The sequence below is a fragment of the Rattus norvegicus genome, chromosome 4 (assembly GCF_036323735.1).
Source record: "Rattus norvegicus strain BN/NHsdMcwi chromosome 4, GRCr8, whole genome shotgun sequence".
Lineage (NCBI taxonomy): Eukaryota > Metazoa > Chordata > Mammalia > Rodentia > Muridae > Rattus > Rattus norvegicus.
Genome location: NC_086022.1, coordinates 8,632,529 through 8,651,301, shown reverse-complemented (window position 1 = coordinate 8,651,301; position 18,773 = coordinate 8,632,529). Strand labels below are relative to the sequence as shown.

The 18,773-nt window shown below is 44.3% G+C and overlaps 1 protein-coding gene across 7 annotated transcripts in view; it reads left to right on the top strand.

Annotated features, from left to right (window-relative positions):
• Dpp6 (dipeptidyl peptidase like 6) overlaps positions 1-18,773 on the top strand; it is a 919,475-nt gene that overhangs the window by 591,393 nt on the left and 309,309 nt on the right. The window lies entirely within an intron of this gene.

Sequence of the window (18,773 nt, the reverse complement as noted above, 5' to 3'; positions counted from 1 at the left end):
CTCCCTCCTCTTCTCCATCACCTCAGTGTGGGTGAAGCTCTGCAGAGGGTCTGATCTCTGGATGTGATCGTCAAAGCATTGCCATTATAAGAACATGTGACCCCAGATAGCCATGCCTTACTCTGCAGCCTACCTCACGGGCATCAGCAAGGCCTCAGCTTTGGAAGAAATGGACCTTCTGAGGACCCAACCTCTGTCATCATCCATGTGTTGCACTCCTCCTGGAGCCATTACTTCTCTCAGCAGGTTGCTAAGCAACAGAGCCCCTGGTGCCTCTGCTGAGCTTGCTTTCTGCACAACACTGGTCTTCTCTGCCTTCAGCTCACTTTCACTCACCAGGGAACTTAGCTGTGACCAAGGACTGAGCTAGGTCACTTCCAAACACAGGGGTCTGTGCAGATAAATACTGAGAAGTAAACCTCAACTCTAACCTGGATCCCACCTCTCTTTCTAGTTTGGTGGACTTTTTTCTTAAACAGTAAAGCAAAACAGAACAGTGTGCAGATGGTAGTCTGTTCCTGACTCTTGATGCCCAGGATAATGAATGTCCTCTAAGGAGGTCGGAAATCCCATGAGCCTCCTCCCTGGCCCTCATGGGCAGGGCAGGCTGAATCTCTCCTGCTGTGCCAATCCATGGCTGCACTTAGCATTGTCTTCCCTTTAAGGATTGCTCTTGAAAGTGACTCCTAAGGTTGGTAAGTCAGTGCATCCAGTCCAGGTACAATCCAGAGAGCAACAGATTTCCTGAGAACCTGACACAGCAGACAGCAGAGCTGACACAAAGAGCAGCACAGTGGGCTGGCCACCCACCTGACACCCAGTTTTGTGTCCTTTGATCTGTACCTCTGTGTTTGTATTTGTGTTTGTGTGTGTGTGTGTGTGTTTGTGTATGTGTACACGTACATATGCATATATTTGTGTTTTGACCCAGTGCTTACATAGGTTTGAGGGCTTAGGCACTGTTAAAGGTCAGATCTTGAGAATAAAACACAGTCTTCTTGGGAGCTCAAAGATGCATTCTGTCAAGAAACATTGGTCCTAACTCAGTAGATGTAGAGAGATGGGGAATCCACTTTATCATTCTCCGTGGGAAGATGTTTTAGAGACCGTGAATGGTCTTAAATGGATAGCTAGGGTTTGTTAGATAAGAGAGAAGAGGCTTCTGGGAAATGTAAGTCTAAAACATCAGTCTGTGCCAAACTGATTGGAAGAACCAAATGCAAGCTGAGATACAATACCCAGGGATGAAAAAGTAAAACAAATCCAAATAGCAAGGCAAAAGCAGGCTCCAGGGGTACATGGAGGGGTAGAAATAAGGGGCGCCAGACCTAACTCTGGAGTTCAGAGCTCAATGAGGTGGGGGGAGGACTATTCAGATTCCAGGAGGGGCCAAAGAGTAGAGATGTGTACTTTTTTTGGTTAGGTTGCCATGGTTTCTGACAGGCTAATCCTGAACTAACAGTCTAAATGAAGAGGCCAGGGCAGGAGGGAGAGATGTGGCTGTGGAAGAGAAAGGAAAAAGGAGGGGAGGGGATTGATGTTTTGTAGACATCAATCACTGGTGTTAATATATATCTGGGATTTAATACTGGTGCTCATGGTCTAGAGGTAAGGCTCTGTTTTTGTCATAGGGAAACATACTAGTTTGGAGTTTTAACTTTTTTTTAATTTTTTTTTAATTTATTTAATACGTAATAATAATTCTTTGGTTTCCCGGTAAACATCCCCCTCCCCCCTCCCCTTCCTTATGGGTGTTCCCCTCCCAACCATCCACCCATTGCCACCCTCCCCCCAACAGTCTAGTTCACTGGGGGTTCAGTCTTAGCAGGACCCAGGGCTTCCCCTTCCACTGGTGCTCTTACTAGGATATTCATTGCTACCTATGAGGTCAGAGTCCAGGATCAGTCCATGCATAGTCTTTAGGTAGTGGCTTAGTCCCTGGAAGCTCTGGTTGCTTGGCATTGTTGTACATATGGGGTCTCGAGCCCCTTCAAGCTCTTCCAGTTCTTTCTCTGATTCCTTCAACGGGGGTCCTATTCTCAGTTTAGTGGTTTGCTGCTGGCATTCGCCTCTGTATTTGCTGTATTCTGGCTGTGTCTCTCAGGAGAGATCTACATCCGTCTCCTGTCCGTCTGCACTTCTTTCCTTCATCCATCTTGTCTAATTGGGTGGCTGTATATGTATGGGCCACATGTGGGGCAGGCTCTGAATGGGAGTTCCTTCAGTCTCTGTTTTAATCTTTGCCTCTCTCTTCCCTGCCAAGGGTATTCTTGTTCCCCTTTTAGAGAAGGAGTGAAGCATTCACATTTTGATCATCCGTCTCGAGTTTCATTTGTTCTAGGCATCTAGGGTAATTCAAGCATTTGGGCTAATAGCCACTTATCAGTGAGTGCATACCATGTATGTCTTTCTGTGTTTGGGTTAGCTCACTCAGGATGATATTTTCCAGTTCCAACCATTTGCCTACGAATTTCATAAAGCCGTTGTTTTTGATAGCTGAGTAATATTCCATTGTGTAGATGTACCATATTTTCTGTATCCATTCCTCTGTTGAAGGGCATCTGGGTTCTTTCCAGCTTCTGGCTATTATGAATAAGGCTGCGATGAACATAGTGGAGCACGTGCCTTTTGTATATGTTGGGGCATCTTTTGGGTATATGCCCAAGAGAGGTATAGCTGGATCCTCAGGCAGTTCAATGTCCAATTTTCTGAGGAACCTCCAGACTAATTTCCAGAATGGTTGTACCAGTCTGCAATCCCACCAACAATGGAGGAGTGTTCCTCTTTCTCCGCATCCTCGCCAGCATCTGCTGTCACCTGAGTTTTTGATCTTAGCCATTCTCACTGGTGTGAGGTGAAATCTCAGGGTTGTTTTGATTTGCATTTCCCTTATGACTAAAGATGTTGAACATTTCTTTAGGTGTTTCTCAGCCATTCGGCATTCCTCAGCTGTGAATTCTTTGTTTAGCTCTGAACCCCATTTTTTAATAGGGTTATTTGTCTCCCTGCGGTCTAACTTCTTGAGTTCTTTGTATATTTTGGATATAAGGCCTCTATCTGTTGTAGGATTGGGAAAGATCTTTTCCCAATCTGTTGGTTGCCGATTTGTCCTAACCACGGTGTCCTTTGCCTTACAGAAGCTTTGCAGTTTTATGAGATCCCATTTGTCGATTCTTGATCTTAGAGCATAAGCCATTGGTGTTTTGTTCAGGAAATTTTTTCCAGTGCCCATGTGTTCCAGATGCTTCCCTAGTTTTTCTTCTATAAGTTTGAGTGTATCAGGTTTGATGTGGAGGTCCTTGATCCACTTGGACTTAAGCTTTGTACAGGGTGATAAGCATGGATCGATCTGCATTCTTCTACATGTTGACCTCCAGTTGAACCAGCACCATTTGCTGAAAATGCTATCTTTTTTCCATTGGATGGTTTTGGCTCCTTTGTCAAAAATCAAGTGACCATAGGTGTGTGGGTTCATTTCTGGGTCTTCAATTCTATTCCATTGGTCTATCTGTCTGTCTCTGTACCAATACCATGCAGTTTTTATCACTATTGCTCTGTAATACTGCTTGAGTTCAGGGATAGTGATTCCCCCTGAAGTCCTTTTATTGTTGAGGATAGTTTTAGCTATCCTGGGTTTTTTGTTATTCCAGATGAATTTGCAAATTGTTCTGTCTAACTCTTTGAAGAATTGGATTGGTATTTTGATGGGGATTGCATTGAATCTGTAGATCGCTTTTGGTAAAATGGCCATTTTTACTATATTAATCCTGCCAATCCATGAGCATGGGAGATCTTTCCATCTTCTGAGGTCTTCTTCAATTTCTTTCTTCAGTGTCTTGAAGTTCTTATTGTACAGATCTTTTACTTGCTTGGTTAAAGTCACACTGAGGTACTTTATATTATTTGGGTCTATTATGAAGGGTGTCGTTTCCCTAATTTCTTTCTCGGCTTGTTTCTCTTTTGTGTAGAGGAAGGCTACTGATTTATTTGAGTTAATTTTATACCCAGCCACTTTGCTGAAGTTGTTTATCAGCTTTAGTAGTTCTCTGGTGGAACTTTTGGGATCACTTAAATAAACTATCATATCATCTGCAAATAGTGATATTTTGACTTCTTCTTTTCCGATCTGTATCACCTTGACCTCCTTTTGTTGTCTGATTGCTCTGGCTAGAACTTCAAGAACTATATTGAATAAGTAGGGAGAGAGTGGGCAGCCTTGTCTAGTCCCTGATTTTAGTGGGATTGCTTCGAGTTTCTCTCCATTTAGTTTAATGTTAGCTACTGGTTTGCTGTATATGGCTTTTACTATGTTTAGGTATGGGCCTTGAATTCCTATTCTTTCCAGGACTTTTATCATGAAGGGGTGTTGAAGTTTGTCAAATGCTTTCTCAGCATCTAATGAAATGATCATGTGGTTTTGTTCTTTCAGTTTGTTTATATAATGGATCACGTTGATGGTTTTCCGTATATTAAACCATCCCTGCATGCCTGGGATGAAGCCTACTTGATCATGGTGGATGATTGTTTTGATGTGCTCTTGGATTCGGTTTGCCAGAATTTTATTGAGTATTTTTGCATCGATATTCATAAGGGAAATTGGTCTGAAGTTCTCTTTCTTTGTTGGGTCTTTGTGTGGTTTAGGTATAAGAGTAATTGTGGCTTCATAGAAGGAATTCGGGAGTGATCCATCTGTTTCAATTTTGTGGAATAGTTTGGATAATATTGGTATGAGGTCTTCTATGAAGGTTTGATAGAATTCTGCACTAAACCCGTCTGGACCTGGGCTCTTTTTGGTTGGGAGACCTTTAATGACTGCTTCTATTTCCTTAGGATTATGGGGTTGTTTAACTGGTTTATCTGTTCCTGATTTAACTTCGGTACCTGATATTTGTCTAGGAAATTGTCCATTTCCTGTAGATTTTCAAGTTTTGTTGAATATAGGCATTTATAGTAAGATCTGATGATTTTTTGAATTTCCTCTGAATCTGTAGTTATGTCTCCCTTTTCATTTCTGATTTTGTTAATTTGGACACACTCTTTGTGTCCTCTCGTTAGTCTGGCTAATGGTTTATCTATCTTGTTCATTTTCTCAAAGAACCAACTTTTGGTTCTGTTGATTCTTTCTATGGTCCTTTTTGTTTCTACTTGGTTGATTTCAGCTCTGAGTTTGATTATTTCCTGCCTTCTACTCCTCCTGGGTGTATTTGCTTCTTTTTGTTCTAGAGCTTTTAGGTGTGCTGTCAAGCTGCTGACATATGCTCTTTCCTGTTTCTTTCTGCAGGCACTCAGCGCTATGAGTTTTCCTCTTAGCACAGATTTCATTGTGTCCCATAAGTTTGGGTATGTTGTACCTTCATTTTCATTAAATTCTAAAAAGTTTTTAATTTCTTTCTTTATTTCTTCCTTGACTAGGTTATCATTGAGTAGAGCATTGTTCAATTTCCACGTATATGTGGGCATTCTTCCCTTATTGTTATTGAAGACCAGTTTTAGGCCGTGGTGGTCTGATAGCACGCATGGGATTATTTCTATCTTTCTGTACCTGTTGAGGCCCGTTTTTTGACCAACTATATGGTCAGTTTTGGAGAAAGTACCATGAGGAGCTGAGAAGAAGGTATATCCTTTTGCTTTAGGATAGAATGTTCTATAAATATCTGTTAAGTCCATTTGGCTCATGACTTCTCTTAGTCTGTCTACGTCTCTGTGTAATTTCTGTTTCCATGATCTGTCCATTGATGAGAGTGGGGTGTTGAAATCTCCCACTATTATTGTGTGAGGTGCAATGTGTGTTTTGAGCTTTAGTAAGGTTTCTTTTACCTATGTAGGTGCCCTTGTATTTGGGGCATAGATATTTAGGATTGAGAGTTCATCTTGGTTGATTTTTCCTTTGATGAATATGAAGTGTCCTTCCTTATCTTTTTTGATGACTTTTAGTTGGAAATTGATTTTATTTGATATTAGAATGGCTACTCCAGCTTGCTTCTTCTGACCATTTGCTTGGAAAGTTGTTTTCCAGCCTTTCACCCTGAGGTAGTGTCTGTCTTTGTCTCTGAGGTGTGTTTCCTGTAGGCAGCAGAATGCAGGGTCCTCGTTGCGTATCCAGTTTGTTAATCTATGTCTTTTTATTGGGGAGTTGAGGCCATTGATGTTGAGAGATATTAAGGAATAGTGATTATTGCTTCCTGTTATATTCATATTTGGATGTGAGGTTATGTTTGTGTGCTATCATTCTCTTTGTTTTGTTGCCAAGACGATTAGTTTCTTGCTTCTTCTAGGGTATAGCTTGCCTCCTTATGTTGGGCTTTACCCTTTATTATCCTTTGTAGTGCTGGATTTGTAGAAAGATATTGTGTAAATTTGGTTTTGTCATGGAATGTCTTGGTTTCTCCATCTATGTTAATTGAGAGTTTTGCAGGATACAGTAACCTGGGCTGGCACTTGTGTTCTCTTAGGGTCTGTATGACATCTGTCCAGGATCTTCTGGCCTTCATAGTTTCTGGTGAAAAGTCTGGTGTGATTCTGATAGGTCTGCCTTTATATGTTACTTGACCTTTTTCCCTTACTGCTTTTAATATTCTTTCTTTATTTTGTGCGTTTGGTGTTTTGACTATTATGTGACGGGAGGTGTTTCTTTTCTGGTCCAATCTATTTGGAGTTCTGTAGGCTTCTTGTATGCCTATGGGTATCTCTTTTTTTAGGTTAGGGAAGTTTTCTTCTATGATTTTGTTGAAGATATTTACTGGTCCTTTGAGCTGGGAGTCTTCACTCTCTTCTATACCTATTATCCTTAGGTTTGATCTTCTCATTGAGTCCTGGATTTCCTGTATGTTTTGGACCAGTAGCTTTTTCCGCTTTACATTATCTTTGACAGTTGAGTCAATGATTTCTAGGGAATCTTCTGCTCCCGAGATTCTCTCTTCCATCTCTTGTATTCTGTTGGTGAGGCTTCTATCTACAGCTCCTTGTCTCTTCTTTTGATTTTCTATATCCAGGGTTGTTTCCATGTGTTCTTTCTTGATTGCTTCTATTTCCATTTTTAATTCCTTCAACTGTTTGATTGTGTTTTCCTGGAATTCTTTCAGGCATTTTTGTGATTCTTCTCTGTAGGCTTCTACTTGTTCTCTAAGGGAGTTCTTCACGTCTTTCTTGAAGGCCTCTAGCATCATGATCAAATATGATTTTGAAACTAGATCTTGCTTTTCTGGTGTGTTTGGATATTCCATGTTTATTTTGGTGGGAGAATTGGGCTCTGATGGTGCCATGTAGTCTTGGTTTCTGTTGCTTGGGTTCCTGCGCTTGCCTCCTGCCATCAGATTATCTCTAGTGTTACTTTGTTCTGCTATTTCTGACAGTAGCTAGACTGTCCTATAAGCCTGTGTGTCAGGAGTGCTGTAGACCTGTTTTCCTGTTTTCTTTCAGCCAGTTATGGGGACAGAGTGTTCTGCTTTCGGGCTTGTAGTTTTTCCTCTCTACAGGTCTTTAGCTGTTCCTGTGGGCCTGTGTCTTGAGTTCACCAGGCAGGTTTCTTGCAGGGGAAAAGTTGGTCCTACCTGAGGTTCCGAGGCTCAAGTGTGCTCGTGTGGTACTGCCTAAGTCCTCTCCGCGGCGGCAGCAACCGGGAAGATCTGCGCCGCTCTTTCCGGGAGCCTCTGTGCACCAGGGTTCCAGATGGCGTTTGGTGTTTTCCTCTGGCGACTGGATGTGCGCAGAGTGTAGTCTCTTCTGGTTTCCCAGACGTGTCTGCCTCTCTGTAGGTTTAGCTCTCCCTCCCACGGGATTTGGGTGCAGAGAACTGTTTATCCAGTCTGTTTCCTTCAGGTTCTGGCGGTGTCTCAGGCGCAGGGGTCCTGCCGCTCCTGGGCCCTCCCCTACGGGAACCCAGAGGCCTTATACAGTTTCCTCTTGGGCCAGGGATGTGGGCAGGGGTGGGCAGTGTTGGTGGTCTCCTCCGCTCTGCAGCCTCAGGAGTGCCCACCTGACCAGGCGGTGAGGTCTCTCACCCACGGGGTTTGGGAGCAGAGAGCTGCTGCGGGCCGGGATCCGCGGGTGTGGGACTTCCGGTAAACACAGGAAGTGCCCGGTCTCAGAGGAATTCTGCCTCTGTGTGTCCTGAGTTCACCAGGCAGGTCACTTGCAGGGGAAAAGTTGGTCCTACCTGAGGTTCCGAGGCTCAAGTGTGCTCGTGGGGTACTGCCTAAGACCTCTCCGCGGCGGCAGCAACCGAGGAGATCTGCGCCGCTCTTTCCGGGAGCCTCCGTGCACCAGGGTTCCAGATGGCGTTTGGTTTTTTCCTCTGGCGTCTGGATGTGCGCAGAGTGTAGTCTCTTCTGGTTTCCCAGGCGTGTCTGCCTCTCTGTAGGTTTAGCTCTCCCTCCCACGGGATTTGGGTGCAGAGAACCGTTTATCCGGTCTGTTTCCTTCAGGTTCCGGCGGTGTCTCCTGGAGTTTTAACTTTTAAGATTATAGATCTCAATTAGTTCTTTTTAAATACATTAATGGGTTCATTGATAGTATAATAACTGCATTAGTGAATAAAATGTAAAATTATAAAACTCTAAGCAAAGTTCCATGATCTCAGAACGGCCATTCTGACATCAGACATTCACTGAGAGTAGAGAGCTAGGACTGGGGATGTGCGTGTGTGTGTGTGTGTGTGTGTGTGTGTGTGTGTGTGTGTGTGTATCATTATACCAGCTGAGCGACTTATTTGTGAGTTCATTAGAATAGTGATTTTTATTTACTTTATTGTTTCCTAAGACTACCTTCTCTGACAGCTTTAAATCTTCTAGAATCCTGCAGCTCTGGTAGAATTTCCCTTGTATGTTTGTTACAACAGAGGATCAACAAAAACTAACAGAGGCTCCTGTAACAGGTGGTCCCTCCACACGTGTGCTCCATTGGGTAACTTCTCATAGTTGCCACAGTAGGTAGGTGCACTGCCCTTTCAACCTTTGGGTGCTGTGAAGAAACACCATGACCAAAACAACTCTCATAAAAGGAAACATTTAACTGTGGGCTGGCTTACAGTTTCATGGTGGGGAACATAGTGGCATTTGAGCAGGAATGGTGCTAGAGTAGCAGCTTAGAGTTATATTCTGATTCACAGGCAGAGAGGGAGCGGGAGGGAGGGAGGAGAGGGAAAGGGAAAGGGAGGGGGAGAGGGAGAGGGGGAGGGAGAGGGAGAGACTGGGCTGGCAGGGCAATTTGAAAACTCAAAGTCAACCCCTAGTAACTCACTTTCTTCAAAAAAGCCACACACCCTGACCCTTTTCAAGTGGTGCCATTTTCCAATGTCTGAGCAACCGGATATATGAGCCTCGGGAGGCTATTGGTATTCAAACCACCCCAGGGACATTTTCTTTGCTGTTCCCAGGTCCTGTGACAGGACAACATTGTGGTCACTGCTTCTTTTCAGACTGAACCACCTCAGTTCTATTCTTCCCCCCTCCCCTCACCTCTTTTACTTCTCATCCATCATCTTCTTCAACTGAAATTGCAGGAGAGAAGTTGCAACATTCACTCCCTCACCCTGCCTGTGCTTACCCCCATTTCACGCCTCCAGTGACTTACTTTTCCTCTAGAAGGCACCTAAAAGAGAACCTGCCCACCTGGAAATAAATGCATCCTCACTTCTACCCCATTCTCACCCCCACACACTATGCCCTTTACCTAGGCCAGGTTCTCAGTGAGGTTTCACCAGTCCTGTGCAATCTGGGACACCTGTCTACTATATTATTCACACTCTGCTTCCCCTGCCTTAGAGCCCACTCTGGCATCTACCCCAGGCTCCTGACCCTCTGCTTGTGAAGGTCACAGAGTACTGCCTGGCTAGTGAATGCCAATGTCATTCCTCAGTGTCATTTCCTATATCTTTCCTCTTCCTGGCAGCAGTGTGTTTGGGCGTGATTGGCCCCTAGAGAAGGACTTCTTAGGCCATCCTTTATGCTGGTTATGGTCCAGACCTTCGAGCCTCTGTGTAGCCCCTGCCTTGTAGGTGGCTCTGGGCCTCTCACTGGTGGTCTATCTTCCTATGTACAAGTCCCTGTGATCAAGTCCCAGACCCTGGCTTGGTCCTGGCTTCTTCCACCTGCACACTCTTGCCCTTGGTGTTCTGACTTCTCCAGATTTCCCATGTGCCTTACAAATTTAACCTTAACCTATATTTCCAAATCTGAGCTCCTAGCTCTACCCAAAACTATGAACACACACCAAGAAAATCTATGCTGTACCCACAGCTCATCCCCACATGCTGTCAGTTAGGTAAACCATCCCTTTCTAAGCCTGAGTCAGATAAATGTTAATTCCAAAATGAAGGTAGTGTGTCTTTACATGGAGCCAACCACCTACCTGGCCATCTTTTAATTCTTTGTCTGTTCAAGACAGGGTTTCACGTAGCCCAGGCTGGCCCCTGACTGCCTATATGTACAAGATGACTGTGCCCAATGTAGACTTTCTTCTGATCACCCACATTTTCTTGAATCCTGCCACTTGTCGGCAGAGAGTCCTCTGTGTCTTGGGACACAAAACTAGAGAGACTGGAAAATTGGAGAAAATTGCCTCCTTTGAATGTAGGAAAGTACCAGCTGGCTGGTCAGTACTGGGAAAGTCTGTGTTTGAGAAGATGAAATTGGCCTTGGTGCTCAGGGCTCAAAGCAATTTGCTTTCCAAACGAGTTTTAGCCTCTCCATGTTGTTCTGAAAAACCAGATGGGTTTTTTAAAAATAAAGCTTGAGGGGTTCAGTAAGAGGGGAATTCACTCTTAAAATGGTTCTTGTTTCTCCACTGCTCTGGGAGACCACAATTTTCAATCAGAGCCTGGAATGGTGGAGAGAGTGAAGGTGGACCCTAGGCATCCCTGGTTGCAACGGCCTTACCTATGAACACAGTGACTGCCCAGGATGGATGGAGTCAACACAGCAAGCCTGTTTCTCCCTGTCTCTGTTAGTTCCAAAATCCCTGACCAAGGCAACTCAAGGAAGGAAGGGTTTGGATTCATAGTTCAAGGGATGGGCCACCATAACAGGGAAGGTGCTGGGGCAGGAGAGTGAGGCAGGACAGCATCTGTAATCAGAAAGCAGAGCGAAGTGAACACTGATCATCATAGGCTTCTATTGCTCTATAAAATACCATGGCCAAAAATAACTTGGGAGGAAAGGGTTTATTTCCCTTCTGCTTCCACATCACAGTCCATCAGTGAGGGCAGAAACTCGAGCAGGGTCATGACTCGAGCAGATCATGGAGGAATAGAAGCCATCGGCTTGCTTCTTGGTGCTTGCTGATCTTGCTTCTTTATATAACTCAGAGCCCCCTGCCCAGGTTCATCACCTCCAACATCACTCATTCATCAAGAAAATGCCCTAAAGAGTTGCCTACAGGCCAATCTAAGGGAGGTATTTTCTCAGTTGAAGGCTCCAGATGACTACAGCTTGTGTCCAGTTAATACCAACTACCTAACACACTGGTTCTCAGCCCCATCTCTCTTATTCTGTCCAGGATAACAGACGATGCCCAGTTAAAGCAGGTCTTCCCACCTAAATTAACCCAACCTAGACAACCTTTCAGACAGGCAGAGGCTTGTACCCTTCTAGGTCCAGCCAAGGATGCGATCAGTATTAAGAATCTCGCTCCCCTAGTGACCAGACAGACATGATAAGAGGGACTATCTGAAGTCATAAAATGGCAGCCATCTTCGTGCTGTCTGGCAGGTCTTGGCAGTATGTTTATGCAGACAATGTTGACTGTCTTTTTCTTCTGTTATCATCTTCGTGACCCAACTTGGAGCAGAGATCCTTGGTGTCCCAGCCTCAGCAGGCCAATTATTCTCCTGCTGTCAGATGCGGTCACACCTGACACACCTATATTCCCTCAGTGTCTGCCTATCAGCACTGCCCTCCCCATGTAGCCTTTGTATCTGAGAAAACCTGTCAGTCTGCTCATCCTCCTCCATAACTTCCTGCTTCCCAGAGGAAAAACACAGAAAGCGCTAATATTTCGTGTTGATGGCAATGCAAATAGCACAGTTGCCACATTCCATGTCTCTCTGACTCTATTTCAGTATTCACTAAATGCAGATGGCAGGAACCTTTATCTATAGAAGCTAGAAATATATGAATCAGAGAAGTTAAACATGTGTGTGTGTGTGTGTGTGTGTGTGTGTGTGTGTGTGTGTGTGTGTTAGCCAATAACTATAGTCCCTGCACTCAAGAAAATGGGGTGACAGAGTTGCTGCCAGTTCGAGGCCAGCCTGAGCTACAGAATAAGAAGTTGTCATTTTTAAAAAATAAGTCCCTTTTTTTCCAGACTTACCCAGATAGCTTTTGAAAGACCTGTGTTCTCCTGCCTCAGTATACCTTCCTGGGTTTTTTTTTCTTTCTCTTGCCCAGGCCCTGCCACTTCCTCTCTTCAATTTAGCCTCTGCCACCTCCCCTGGTGAACCACCATCCCACCTCTTCCACAGCTTCCTGCTTTCACTTCTCTCTGTCTAAAACTGTCTTTATAAGTTCCCATTCGCTCCTCATGGCTTGACCTGAAAATCAATTTTCTCTAAACTTTACAGTTTAGAATTAGTTGCAAAGGCCAGACCTGTGCTGTCCCTTTTGTGACACCTACAGGGATATCAAAATAAGGGAGTGACCAGCTGAACTCCTGAATGCCACCCCTGTTGGCTTCCTGAAGGGCTCACAGTCTGCTACTACACACTAACTTTGGCATGATGCCCCATGGACCTTGCTGATGCCACTGTTTAGTTCAGGGATGCACTCTGACTCTATCTCAGGTGAGAGTATTTTCCTGGGAAATTTAAATACTTCTCTGCTATAGCCCATACCTACTGGTTGATGGATCTCTCTTTTGCATTACAAAGGCCTTTTTGATCTAGGGAAATATGTGTTTGTGGACTGTATATGCTCTGTGTATGTTTATGCTCATACATTTTTCTTGAGAAAGGGGATCTCAGATGAGATTTCTGTTCCATTTTCCTTCTCAGCATGAAGACCTACTTTCTATAGGACATTAAGCATTTGTTTCAATAACATGGAGACTCTAAGGACTTCAGCATCTCCCACAGCCCCTCATTTTCCTCCTCGCTGGAATAGAAAAGCAAATGGGCCCATAGCTGGGGATGCTGGTATTTCTTCATGGTAATGTCTGAGTCCAAGACAGGAGGCCCTCCACGTGCCAATGTGGCTAGCCTCATAAGAACCAAAGCATTTCCCACTCCAGCATTCTTCAGACTTTCAATTGCATCCAAATTAACTCAGATGAGTCTCAGTATCCTGTAGGCATTTGGGCCAAGAATGAGATATACCGCGGTACCTTTTCCACACTGATTCTCAAAAAGCATGGGAGAAAGCCCCATTATCCTTTACATGGTGACCCTCACTTTTAGCATTTATTGCCTCAATTAAATTATCTCACATACTCCTTAACTACGGCAACCTGCAGGAGCCTAATTAATTATCATTGACATCTTCCCAAATATGGATCATCTTCTTAATTAATTCTCCTTCTTAATTCTCTCTGTAATTGAGCAGAACCCCCTGCAGACTATGGGTCTTCTACCTGCACCTACATTTATGGTCAGGTAGCTATTTCCATCTCTTACCTTCAAAGCTTCTCCACAGCCTTAACTGCATTATGGTAATTATATTTCACTCATAGGCCAGACTTTCTGGCCTGTAATAAAGTCTTGATAAGCATTAATTGATTGGCTGGCTGAGTCAGCAAGTAAGAAGCTGCATCTGTCTTTGTTCTGTTTCCTAACGCTATAATAAAATGCTCCCAACAAAAGCAATTCAGGGGACAAAAGAGCCCATCTTTGCAGGGACATCACAATGGCAACAACTTGGGAGAAATGACCATAGCATATACACAGTCAAGAGCAAAGAGCAATACATTTGAGCATGTTGCTGCTCAACTTATTTTTTCCACTACCTAGGGAATGGTACTACCAATGGTTGGCACTTCAAACTAACACAATCAGGATAATCCTCCATAGACAACTCATGACGCTCTCTAATTAAGAATCCTTGCTCAGATGATTCTACATTGTGTCAAGTTGACGGTTAAAATTAACCAGCAGAGTCTCTGTGGAAAAGTCCTTGAGGTCAGCTACATTTCTAGTTGATCGAGGACTAACCATCTTCTTTAGCCATCCTGATAGCACCAAGAACTCTTCACACATGGGTAACAGGAGATGTACGCCCAATCCTGTTGCCTTGCTTCAGCTAGCAGTCTCCCAAGGAAGATAGGAATGACACCGCCATGCCCTGACCCATGTATTGCTCGTCCTTTGTCTACTAAGCCAGATGTGGTGCACGCTCTTGAAATCCTACCACTTGGGAGGTGACAAAGGAGGCATTTAGGTTGAAAGTCAGTCTGAACTATGTCTGAAAGGGGTAGATACAATGGCTGGTCTCTGTGACCTCGGTGAGGAATCAGGAAGTCAGTTACTTTTCTTAGCTTCTCTCAGCTAGAATTATTAGGCATGGTTGTCATCAGCTAATTATTGGCATGACAAATCTGCCATAGGTTGGACATATGTCCCCAGAGGTCCATGTGTTAAAGGATAGGTACTATTGGGAGCTTGTGGGATCTTTCAGGAGTGGGACTTGAGGCTGGAGGGATGGCTCAATACTTGAAATCACTTACTTCTCCCTTAGAGGACCCAAGGTATGTTCTAGCACCCACATTGGGAAGTTCACAACTGCCTATAACTTCTCTTGAGGGGATCTGATGTCCTTTTCTGACCCCCACACATACCCTCATTCACATGAACATATTCCTCCCCTCATATACACATGCACATAAATAAAAGCATAAACTAAATTTTAAAAGAAGTGAGACATTATGGGAATGGTCATGTCCTTAAGGGAAATAGTGGGGCCTCTGCCCCTTATTCTTTCTGTCTTTTCGTGTGCCAGCTGTGAGGAAATAGACTTTCTCAGCTATGCATTTGAACAGTGACACACGCTGTTGTCCCATCCTGTAGCAGACATGGGCAGCCTAAGAGCTATGGACTAAAACCTCTGGTACTAGACAAGGCCAACGAGAGAGGAGGAAAATCAAGCTCAACCCTCAGCCCCTCCCAATACCATGTCCTCTCCCCACCCCGTGTTTTCCAGTGTATGCCACTCATGTATGTATGGGTATGAAGCATGGTTCGCCTACCAGGGAACCCTTAAAGAAAAATGACTCCCTTTCCCTAGCTCCTACCAACTGTCAACAGCACCCCAGCCAGGAGATAAATCAAGAGTTCTACATGGGTCCCATGCCTTCCCACCCCTTTGCTGCCTCTCAAAGTGATGAAAAACTGGCAAGCTGACACTCTTTTTGAGCATCTCTCTAAAGGCCTCTGGAAGCATCTAGATACTGGCCAGAGCTCAGCATCGAGCTCCTTATTAAATAAGGATCAGGTTCTAGCAGGGCAGGATGGGCTGTATTTTAACAGGCACTGGGAAAATAGGAGCTGTCTGTGACGGACAGGACAGTGGTGTCAGGGTCTCCTCTCCTTCCATCGTCATCAGCCATATAATCCACTGTGCACGGAGCTCTGCTGGCCTGCTCCAAACCTGGCATCCTGAAGGTCACAGCAGAAGGGCTGAAGGTGAGGAGTGCATCTGTTGGCTGCCTCTCTCAGCCTCCTGAGGGCCAGGCACCAGAGTGGAGGGTGAGCACTGCTCCTTCCAACACGTCATGCTCTTTCTGCTGCTTTGTTTATTTTTGTCATGACTGATTTTTGCTGCTTTGTTTATTTTTGTCATATCTGATCTCTTCCCAAATTCCTCTGAGAATCACATACTGTCTACTGTAGTTGGAATGTGTAAAGACCAGCCCCTAGGGATGAATAGATTGAATGAACAGAATATTTATGATAATATATTAATAATAATAACAAGATGATTAGCTGGAAGACTTGGGTTTGAGTTTGGCTTTGTTTTCTCTCATTTTCTTGTTTATTTACTTTTATTTGTGAGTATCTGTGTGACTGACTGCCACACACACATGTGCAGTGTCTGCAGAGGCCAGAACCAGATGACCGATCCCTTGGAACTAGAGTTACAGACAGTTAGGAACTGTCAGTGGTGGCTGAGTACGAAACTCAGAACTCTGCCGGAGCTCTGGGTGCTCTTAGTAGCTCAGCCATCCTTCAGCCCCGGCTTTGTTTTGAATCCAATACTCTGGGTATGTTTTCTACACATATATGCTAACTTGGGGATTGATAAGTTTTAACTTAAAATTTCTTTTTTTAATATACCATTTGACTAATTCTTTGAGATTTCACACATGCACATGATTTCTTTTGATCCTATTCACCCTTAACCCCCACCAATTTTATGTCATCTTTTTACCCTCATATTTTTCAACTTGTGCTGCCCATGCATGCATGTGATAGAACTATTCACTGCAGCATGGTTGACCTACTATGGGCCACACCTTTAAACAAAACTGACTCCCTTTCTCTAGAAACTACCAGCTGTCAATAGACTACAGCCAGGAGCTAAGAGTAATTCAACATGAGTCCCACCCCTTCCCACCTTTTTGCTGCCTTGCCCTGGACATACAATATAAAGAGCTGATAGCTAGAGGTCAAAAATTCATACTTGGCCCTTAACTTCAGTTTTTGAAGATTGAGTTTAACATGGCTCAGGGAGGAACCTGACTACACTGTAGACTACACTGTAAATCCTGTAATGTATCTGTGAAAGGAGCCTGTCACCCCAGAGAGGGTGGTCAGTTCTCCTCAACCTCAAGATGCATTCTTAGGCTGAGCTCAGAGTATAACTCACAGTAGAATGTAATGTGTTATTTCAGGAGATTTTTTTTTCCAAATTTCTTCTCAACGACTTTACACATTGAAACAAAATTTTATTGAATACAAACAAGTTTATTCTCAAACCAAAGTATGTAGTTTAAAACACAAATTGAATGGGGACTGGAGAGCTAGCTCTATGGTTAAAAGTGCTTGCTGTTCTCAAGAGCTCCATCGTAATACCAGGGGAGACTGAATACTCCATTGGTCTAGCTACATAAAACAATGTAAATAGCTAAAACCATACCCTTGGAACACGTTTTTTTGCTTCATAAGTATTCATCCTCTACTTTTCCAGAGGATCTGAGTTCAGTTTCCAGCACCCAACTTGGGCAGTTCACAACCACCTGTGACGTCAGCTTCAGGAGAGCTGATGCTCTTTTCTGGTCTTTGTGGACACACACACACACACACACACACACACACACACACACACGCACACAGACACACACACACAGACACACACACAGAGAGAGAGAGAGAGAGAGAGAGAGAGAGAGAGAGAGAGAGAGAGAGAGATTATACACACATGGACATATGCACATCCACATCACATAAATAAAAATAGGTCCTTTAAAAAAAACTTTATGTTCATTTAAGATCTCAAAATAAGTCAGGATTTTTAAAAAAAAAAGTAGATTGAAAATAAAATTAGAGCCCACTGCTTCACTGGCCAGTGAGCATTAGGAACAATGGACACATTAACAGCCCCTGGAGCCTGTCTTTAAGCTATTAAAAGCTTTTCTTCCTAATTACCCAGATCCCAAGACAGGGCTTAACAGGAAACACAAGGTGGTAAACACTAGGAGTTTCTATTTCCTTTGGCTCCCGGGGAGTCTGCTTTCCTTTGATTGTATCCTCATCTTCGACCTTCACCTCCTGGCTCCTTGGGTCACAAACACATAGAGAGGAACAGACCAGCAACATCACCATGTTCCTACCCACCACACACACACTTGATAAACACAGTGACAGGGTGACAAGAATTCAAGACCTAATGTGAATGGGATGACTTAATTTGAAGCTAGCACCCTTGAGCTAGCTTCTAGGCCTGGGGGAATGCAGATGCAAGAGGGTCAGAAACCGAGAGTCTTGCAACAGAACCAACGCGCTCCTCTTCTCATGTGTTTGTTAAAAATATTTCACTGGTGTATCTTTTCATGGCTTTCCCTCAGGGTTAGTAAACTCCTTTCTTTTCTTTTTTCTTCTCTTTACAGCCCCTCTCCCTCCTCTCTTCCCAGTCCCACCCTTACAAATCCTTCCCTCCTTGCCCCCTTCTCCTCAGAGAAGGGAAGCCCCAGTGGATACCACCCCACACTGGGACTCCTAGACTCAGCAGGTCTAGGCACATTCTCTCCCACTGAGGTCCAACCAGGCAGGCCTGGTAGGGGGAAATGGATCCATTTGCAGGAAACAGAGACTGAGACAGCCCCCATTCCTCATGAAGCTCAAGCTTCACATTTGCTACAAATGTGTATGGAGTCTAAATCCAGCTCCTACGTGCTCCCTGGTAGGTGGCTTGGGCTCTGTGAGCCTCCATGGTTCCAGGTTAGCTGACTCCGTGGGTCTTCTTGTAGTGTCCTTGACCCCTCTGACTTACTCACTTCTATCCGTACTCTTCCACAAGTCTCCTAGGCTCTGCCTGATGTTTGGCTGTGGGTCTCTGCATCTGCCTCCATCACCTGCTGGATGAAACCTCTCAGAAGGCAGTTATGCTAGGTCCCTGTGTGCAAGCATAGCAGAGTATCATTAATAGTGTCTGGGGTTGGCTCTCACATGGGGTGGCTCTCGAGTTGGGTCAGTCACTGGCTGGCTGCCCCCTCAGTCTCTACTCCATCTTTATCCCTCAACATCTTGTAGGCAGGACAAGTTTTGGGTTGAAGGTTTTGTCTGGGTGGATTGATGTCCCCTTTCCTCCTCTGGAAGTACTGTCTGACAACAGGAAGTGGCCACTTCAGTCTCT